Source organism: Engystomops pustulosus, chromosome 5 (genome assembly GCF_040894005.1).
Source record: "Engystomops pustulosus chromosome 5, aEngPut4.maternal, whole genome shotgun sequence".
Classification (NCBI taxonomy): domain Eukaryota; kingdom Metazoa; phylum Chordata; class Amphibia; order Anura; family Leptodactylidae; genus Engystomops; species Engystomops pustulosus.
This window is the reverse complement of record NC_092415.1, coordinates 111315960-111325872: the sequence shown is the minus strand read 5'-3', so window position 1 is coordinate 111325872 and position 9913 is coordinate 111315960.

Here is a 9913-nt window from a genome sequence, read left to right as displayed (position 1 = left end):
GCCCAGTGCATCTTGCAGAAAATCAACTTTGAAGTGAGTGTTAATTTGTTGTATAAAGTCAAGGAGGCGGAGACTTTAACGCTGAATTTAAGCTTTCCCTGTCTCAGAACATCCCCCTTTACTGTAATTCTTGGCCTTGCACCAAGAGATATTGCTAACCAGATCTCCTGAAGTATGATGTAAATCAAAAGAGGAGGTGGGGAGAGCTTTACTTAAAGTGTAACCCTCATTCTGAACAAAAAAAACCTAAAATACATACTTCTGCAGGTGTCCCTGGGAATCATTTCTCAAAGTATTTTAGTATCTTTTTTGGCCCATAGCAACCATCGTTTCCAGCTCTCAAAAAATCAGCAAGATGGAGGGGCGGGACCTGCCTCCTGTCACCTTATCACAAGCGCCTGCTGCTGACCAATGTCACCAGAGCTAGCTGTGTATCTATCTATTTATCTAAATGATGGAAAGTTCAGAGCAGCACAGCAACTTGATTGGGTGCAAAGTCTCTAAGCACTTTGGCTAGCGTGCCCTCAATACAGATTTCCACAAACAGGCAGCACTCCAAGGTAGTGTTCAAAACGATGGGGTGTCTTTATTCCATGTGCAACGTTTCAGATCACGTAGAGCCTTTATCAAGCATAGTGTATGCAAACATATAAGGGCCAACCTTACATCTCATTGGTCCATAACTGGACCGTGACAATTATAAAATATAAATTACAAAACATTAAGAGGTATTCTGTACAAAGCATGATAAGATGTTCATATAGTGAAAATAGAGCGTACAATCCGTGAAAAGAACATATACCCTCCCATCAGCAATCAGACCGCCCCCTGCCTCGGCTTTCCATTCATAAATACAGAAAACAGGTGATGATCAGCTGGGCCTTGGCGCCGGAAGTTTCACTATCGCAGCCGGAGGACTATGGTGTCCTGTTGGGTTCTGACCGCGTTACCGGAAGTCGCTTGTGTCACGTGGACGGACGCCGTCCATCTCATACTGGCGCATGCGCACACACGTCTTGTGTGGCGGCCGCCATTTTGACAATGGGAAATGAACGGTGCTGGACCACTCCGAAACCAGGTGCATGTAAGTCATCAGGTAGTTTTAACACCACCGCTGTCGCTCTGCTCGGAACGTTGGGATAACCCGCGACATCCTGTATCCGTTGTTCTGTCCCTTCGTCCTGCCTGGTATTGCCGGAGAAAAGGTCACTTATGAGGTGAGAACCTCAAATGTTCTCCATCAGGGTCTCAGCTGCGAATTTCTGTGTGAAGAAGAATATAAAGAAAAATAAAGCTTTTTGTGACAATTGACAATAAAAAGTTTGGTGAAAATTCTCACCAGGCACCACAACTGTTATTATCCAAAAATTATAGAGACATAAAGATAAAAGTGTAAAAAGGCTCAAGACTTGCGGGGGGGTGTTGATCCGTCCGATGAGGGTCAAACTTCCAAAATAAATCTAGAAAAAATCAGATAAAGTAAAATGTGATTATACAATAGTATAATATCTTAGACAAACATGTCTGATCCATAGCTTACTAGCGGAGAAATTTTCTCCAAACTATACAAAGCCACACGTAAAGTAGCAAGGAGGCTATACAGTGAGCCACAGAGTGACAATTCCATCGCAAGCACATTGCCCTAGTCAACTTCTAAAGCGTGTCCCCATTATTAAACAAGACTACCTAAATTGTTTTCAATATTCAGACCGTGGGGTTGAAGGGTACCCAGCATCTGTATCCATCTTAATTTACATCTCCTGAGTATAGATTCTCTGTTGCCCCCTCTTCTGAGTGTAGGGATGTGGTCAATGATCCTAAATTTAAGTTCACTCTCTTTGTGTCCTGCCTCGGCAAAGTGTCTACTGACTGGTAGATCTCTTATCTTTTTACAGATGGTATATCTATGTTGAGTGAACCGCATTTTGAAATTGAGCGTTGTTTCACCAACATATTTTAAATCACATGGGCAACTAAGTAAATACACAACAAAATCACTGTTGCAATCAAGATAGTGGCGTATTTTGTACTGTTTCCCTTTATGGACAAAGGTGTTACCTTTAATGGCGTGAGAGCAATTGATGCAGGCTCGGCATGGGTAACACCCTTTGTGTGTGGGGCCCCTACAACAAGCGACTTCTGAACCCAACAGGACACCATAGTCCTCCGGCTGCGATAGTGAAACTTCCGGCACCAAGGCCCAGCTGATCATCACCTGTTTTCTGTATTTATGAATGGATAGCCGAGACGGGGCGGTCCGATTGCTGATGGGAGGGTATATGTTTATTTACCTGCACCTGCACATGTACTTTTCACGGATTGTACGCTCTATTTTCACTGTATGAGCATTTTATCATGCTTTGTTAATCACGTCCTCAAATGTACAGAATACCTCTTAATGTTTTGTAATTTATATTTTATTGTCACGGCCCAGTTATGGACCAATGAGATGTAAGGTTGGCCCTATACACTATGCTTGATAAAGGCTCTACGTGAGCTGAAATGTTGCACATGGAATAAAGACACCCCATCGTTTTGAACACTACCTCGGAGTGCTGCCTGTTTGTGGAAATCTATCTATCTATATATCTATCTATCTATCTCATATCTATCTGTCTATCTATCTGCCTCTCATATCTTTCTATCTATCTCATATCTATCTCTCATATCTTTGTATCTATCTAATATCTATCATCTAACTCTCATATATCTATCTATCTATCTATCTATCTATCTACAGTTAGGGCCAGAAATATTTGGAGAGTGAAACAATTTTCACGAGTTGGGCTTTGCATGCCACCACATTGGATTTGAAATGAAACCTCTACAACAGAATTCAAGTGCAGATTGTAATGTTTAATTTGAAGGGTTGAACAAAAATATCTGATAGAAAATGTAGGAATTGTACACATTTCTTTACAAACACTCCACATTTTAGGAGCTCAAAAGTAATTGGACAAATAAACATAACCCGAACAAAATATTTTTATTTTCAATATTTTGTTGCCAATCCTTTGGAGGCAATCACTGCCTTAAAGAGAACCAGTCATGCAAAATAACCCCCCTAAACTAAATATATTTTCATAAACTGCCATTAGAGAGCATTGCCTCTATCCCTTCATTGTCCCTCTACATGTCTGTAAACCTAATCTATGAGGTCCTAAAGCTGTATGCAAATGACCTGTGAAATGTCCAATGAAGCATTAGCATATTCAAGCTGTCCACCTTATTCATGAGTGGGAGGCACAGCCACACCCCCAGTGCATGACTGACAGCCTGTATAATGATGTGAGGCTGTATAATGGTGTGCTTCCTGGTGCTGGTGGCCACACCCACTGCAGCCTGTGTGTGCATGTGTGTGTGTTTAGGAGAGATACAGCAACTCCAGGCAGCCATGTTACAGCGGAACATGTCAGATTCATGTGTAGCTGATGTCTGTGTCTCTCACCTGTATATATGGAGGATGCAGCATGTCAGCAGATGCAGCACACACTCGCAATACTTTACTATACATTACATATAGACATGAGCAGGGGGAGGAGAGGGGAGGGGAACAGGGGTGACATCACTGCCTCTGCCCATGTGACCAGCCTCATTTACATGATAAAAAATAGATAATTTTACAATGAATAATGTATGAAATAACTAGATAAAGGCTGGGATGGGATCCTTGTGAGCTGCTCCAACAGGTAGTAGTGACAGGACAAGTGACACAGACCTGATGACAGGTGTCCTTTAAGTCTGGAACCCATTGACATCACCAAACGCTGGGTTTCCTCCTTCTTAATGCTTTACCAGGCCTTTACAGCCGCAGCCTTCAGGTCTTGCTTGTTTGTGGGTCTTTCTGTCTTAAGTCTGGATTTGAGCAAGTGAAATGCATGCTCAATTGGGTTAAGATCTGGTGATTGACTTGGCCATTGCAGAATGTTCCACTTTTTTGCACTCATGAACTCCTGGGTAGCTTTGGCTGTATGCTTGGGGTCATTGTCCACCTGTACTATGAAGCGCCGTCCGATCAACTTTGCAGCATTTGGCTGAATCTGGGCTTAAAGTATATCCCGGTACACTTCAGAATTCATCCGGCTACTCTTGTCTGATGTTATGTCATCAATAAACACAAGTGACCCAGTGCCACTGAAAGCCATGCATGCCCATGCCATCACGTTGCCTCAACCATGTTTTACAGAGGATGTGGTGTGCCTTGGATCATGTGCCATTCCCTTTCTTATCCAAACTTTTTTCTTCCCATCATTCTGGTACAGGTTGATCTTTGTCTCATCTGTCCATAGAATACTTTTCCAGAACTGAGTTGGCTTCTCGAGATGTTTTTTGGCAAATTTAACTCTGGCCTGTCTATTTTTGGAATTGATGAATGGTTTGCATCTAGATGTGAACCCCTTGTATTTACTTTCATGGAGTTTTCTCTTTACTGTTGACTTAGAGACAGATACACCTACTTCACTGAAAGTGTTCTGGACTTCAGTTGATGTTGTGAACGGGTTCTTCTTCACCAAAGAAAGTATGCGGCGATCATCCACCACTGTTGTCATCCGTGGACGCCCAGGCCTTTTTGAGTTCCCAAGCTCACCAGTCAATTCCTTTTTTCTCAGAATGTACCCAACTGTTGATTTTGCTACTCCAAGCATGTTTGCTATCTCTCTGATGGATTTTTTCTTTTTTTCAGCCTCAGGATCTTCTGCTTCAACTCAATTGAGAGTTCCTTTGACCGCATGTTGTCTGGTCACAGCAACAGCTTCCAAATGCAAAACCACACACCTGGAATCAACCCCAGACCTTTTAACTACTTCATTGATTACATGTTAACGAGGGAGACGCCTTCAGAGTTAATTGCAGCCCTTAGAGTCCATTGTCCAATTACTTTTGGTACCTTGGAAAAGAGAAGGCTATGCATTAGAGAGCTATGATTCCTAAACCCTTTCTCCGATTTGGATGTGGAAACTCTCATATTGCAGCTGGTGGTGTGCACTTTCAGCCCATATTATATATATAATTGTATTTCTGAACATGTTTTTATAAACAGCCAAAATAACAAAACTTGTGTCACTGTCCAAATATTTCTGGCCCTAACTGTATCTATCTAACACTCCAGTTCAGCACATGAGGACACAGCATGACTTGGAGACTGTCTCCTGCCACTTCCTTGTGTGAGGTGATGGGGAAGGGGGGCTGCAGTTTGTTTCTGTGTGGATTATTTGTTTATACACAAGTGAAGGGGAAGCTGAGGGAAAGAGTTTAGGTTTAGGTGTTTAGGTTTTGGTTACTACATTAGTGAGAGCTTCTCCGTGCACATGACTGCTGCAGCACTGAGCCATGAGGTAATCAGCTGTGAACAGTGAGACATGAGGTAATCAGCTGGGAGCAGAGAGAGGGATGCGGGCGTGTCACTCCCTCCGTAGTCTCAGCTTCTTTATGAAGACAGAATGTCCATAGTAACGGCCATATGAGAGATCACTGCCATCTAGGGGAAGTCTGCAGAATACAAGAGAAAGGAGCAAGATTCGGGTAACTAATCCAATTGCAAAAGGGCTTAAAATTACCTGCCCTACAACATATCAAAAGTTTTTTGAAATGACGGGTTACACTTTAAACTCTCCGGCATCTTGACTTTATACTTCCAATTTACATTTCACTTCAAAGTTGATTTTCTGGGTAATGTATCCATGCTAGGCTATGAAAGAAACATGATCTATATGGTGTAAAGCTGCTAGAAACCATACTGGTAATAGTTTATTAGGCCCCTTTCCAATGACCGGTTCCCTTTAAAGGAAATCTACCATTGGTAAACTACTTATTTATGTAGTTCCCAATGCATATTGCCTAATGCTGCAACAGCTACATCCTGTTTTTGGCTTAATCCTGGATGCATCTGCTAGCAAAATAAACTTAAATCAGTGAATATAAACTAATTAGTTTCAGAGGCAATTGGGGGCGTGGAGTAACCTGAGACTACTCCAGGCTAGGTTATTCTACATCCCCATTAGCGCTTTCCCCACCTTCCTGCTCCTGAATTCAAACTTACTGCACATCTCTGGCAGTAGCAGAGCTATACCCAAGTGCAGCAGCTCTGTTTCCGATGTGGGAGACGCGCCTCTGTATGTTGAGCTCTACCGTTGCACAGTAGTTCATAGACTATAGCTGGCATCTGATGTCTATGAGCTACTGCGCAAGCGCAGAGCTCAGCAAACGGAGGCACATCTCTGGCACCAGAAAAGGAGCTACTGTGCTTGTGCATAACTCTGTTACTGCCAGAGATGCACAATAAGTTTGAATTGACGAGTGGGGAGGCAGGGCGAGATAAGGGGAAAGCTTAGGGGTACTGGGGGCATAGAGGAGCCTTCCCCCCAAAGAATTCAACTCCTATAGCCTCTGAAACTAATTAGCATATTCACTGACTTAAGGTTATTTTGCCAGCATCTGCATCCAGGATTAAGCCTTAGGCTGGTGCCACACGGACCGCTTTGTCTGCGTTTAAATTTCCTTTAAATCTCTGTGTAATGGGTCTAATTAAATAACTGCAACAAGCAATGTAAATATTACTTGGAGTAAAAAGGAATATAAAGTGTACTGAACAAATAAATTATTAGTATAAATCTTTCAATCCCATTATAGACCTAAAACTGACAAGTGTGACTTCTTCTGCCATTAATAAAATACTTGTACGTACAGCCTTGAGATGAGATTGTAATCTTTAAAAAAAACATTAATATAGTCTATCAAACATTACTGCCTATGCAATGCAATCTATTGCAGATGGGTGTGGAATGTTTATTCCTGATTGACCACCCAAGAATTTTTGATTCCCTTAAAGTTCACAAATTTCTCAGTGCACAACCCCATCTGTACATCTGTTTGTCCATATGTTATCTGACTACTGGCAGTTTTGCACCAATAATAGACCCAATAGCAGATCCTTGTATCGATAATAAACCCATGTTAACCCCTTAAGGACATAGCCACTTTATAGCTGAATGCTCAGCCCTATTTTTGCATTCTGACATGCGTTGCTTTATATGGCTATAACTTTTGAACACTGTTACACATCAAAGCGATTCTGAGATTTTTTTTTCCTCACATGTTGTACTTCACTTTAGTGGTAAATGTTGGCTGATGAGTTTTGGGTTTACTTACAAAAAAAAAAGAAAAAATGATTAATCATTTGAAAAGATTTTCAAAATTCGAAATCATTGCGTTTTCAGGCAGATAGATTTACAACCCAAATAAGTTGCTGAATAATATTTCCCATATGTCTACTTTACATTTTCATAATTTTGTCACGCGGCTTACAAGTCGATATCACTTTTCTGTTTTTTCAGAATTTGCTATTTTGGGGATAAATATTGTTTTGAATGAAATTTTAAATATTTTGCATTAAAGCCACCTATATAATCAACCCATTTTCAAATCTGCACCCCTCAAACTATCAGAAACAGCTTTTACGGAGATTGTTAACCTCTTGAGATCTTCATAGTAATTGAACCAAAATGGAGGTGAAATTTAGAATGGTCAAATTTTGGCATTATATGTTCATTTAGCCATAAAATTTACAAATTTCCAAAAGATAAAAAGAGAAAACACATCTTAAAAATTGTTATACAATTTCTCCCAAGAACAGAGACTCCACACATGTGGTCGATACTTGTTTTATGGGCGCACATCGGGACCCAGAAGGGAAGGAGCACCCTGCAGCTGCAAGGATTTTAGTTTTCTCATTGGATCCTTTTGTGGGCTATAAACTTTTAGCTTTTTCATTATTGGGGTCATGTAATGGCATTTTTTTTGCAAGATGAGATGCTTTTTACCGTGTTACCATTTTGGGGTTGGTATCCCCTATTGTTGAAAATTTATGAACTTTTTTTTTAGGTCAGGAGTAGAAAGGAATCAAATCTGTATTGGATGTTTTACTTTTTTTTTTCTTGTTCACCATATAGCCTAATAATTATGTTATCTTTATTCTATGGGTTTATACAATTACAGGGATACCATACTTTAATATTTTTTCTTATGTTTTACTAAATTTGCCAAATAAAACCCCAATGTGGGGAAAAATCTATCATTTTTGCATCGCCGTCTTCCAAGTGGCATAACATTTTTATTTTTTGTCTACAGAGCTGGTTGATAGCGTGCTTTTTGTGGGACATGTCCTTTGCAACATTATCATTCTAGAGTACATATGTTTTTTGATCACTTTTTATTCAATTTTTTGTAGGATTAAATAGGTAAAAAATCATAATTTTTGGCACTTTTTTTTTTACATTTTTCTATTTACGAAGTTCATCATATGGGTTCAATAATTGTTAAATCTACGGGTTGTTACAGACGCGGTTATATTATATATGTGGGGCTTGTGTTAAGATTTAGACTTTTTTGTGCATGATATGTCTCTTTATATGTTTTGGGACTTATGGGCATTTTTATTGATTTATTAATTTATTTTTTATTGAATTACTTTTTTTTAACTTTTTTATTAGTCCCTCCATGGGACAAGAACAAGCAACCATCTGATTGCTTGTTCATGATAATACTCTGCGATACTGATGTATTGCAGGAGATTAGCAGTGTTAGCCTATGCACATGCATAAGCTCATACTGTGCCTTTAAGATGAAGTCATAGAGGTCATCTTAATGGCACTGCCTGCAGGCAGCCCTGGGGTCCTGATTGGTCCAAGACGGCGCGCGGGGGGGGGCGTTCAATCGTGGGGCAGAGACCCCTTGCAGGCAAGTTAAGAGCCCACTCGAAGGGTGTTACTCATAGATTACTGCTGACATCCAGTGACTCCCGAGAGCCTGCACTGAGAAGTATGGGGTTAGAGACTTTATACTATTTTCATTCTGATTTATGTAGCATTTGCAATATGCATCTGCTTATACATCAGATGATAAAGTTGCAGTAATGATATGGTGAATTAATATAAAATCCACATAAATTAACATGAGGGAAATTTTTTCTAACATATGAAAAAATCCCCAGCCCCTGCAGCCACAGCGGATACATTATGAGGCTTAAACCTCATGACGTATTGAAGTCTTGGCAAATGAATTAGAGAAACTTAACTCTGGTATCCCATTAAGTAATTACCTGCTTCTTTAAGTTTAATGGACAGGGTGAACACATACTGGCTCACATTTGTCAAAAACAGTGCAAAATGTACAATGTGTGAAGTGTGCATGAATCATGAATCTAGTACCCCATTCACTGCTCGGGAAGTGTACACCAACTTTTTTTGGTGCACCTGCAACAAAGGGTGGGTGACACAATTCTGTCAGACACTGCATGATAAATGTGGCCAGTGTCGGACTGGGTCAGCTGGGGGCCTGGGAATCCCCCGGTGGGCTCTGCTACCAGATACTGATCGAGTCCCGACACAAATTAGCAGGAGCCTCCGTTTTCACTGGAGGCCCCTGCCACTAGTATTCAGATGTGGTGCCAGAGGCACCTGCTGACAGCCGGCCCCAGACCTGTCATCTGCATCTTTAAGACTCGTACAAGAATACTCGCGGTACTACTAGAACCCCGAGAATTACAGTCTCCGATTCCCCGGATGTGCGGCGCGTAATGACGTCATTATGCAGCCGTGCATCCCGTCATCCACGCACTTCAGTCCGGACCTGAAGAGCTGAAGATAGGAAAACGCGCCTTTAGGTACGTTTTTTTTATCCCCACCTTCATGCCAAAGAGGGGGGTTAGAATTTATAAAAAATAATAAATATATATAAACAAGAATATCCCCCGAGGGCCCCCTGTATACCCAGCCATCCCCCAGTAGTATACAGCCAGCCCCCATGTCGTATACAGCCAGCCCCATGTCATATACAACCAGCCAGCCCTCATATCATATACAACCAGCCAGCCCTCAGATCCTATACAGCTAGCCAGCATCCAGTAGTATACAGC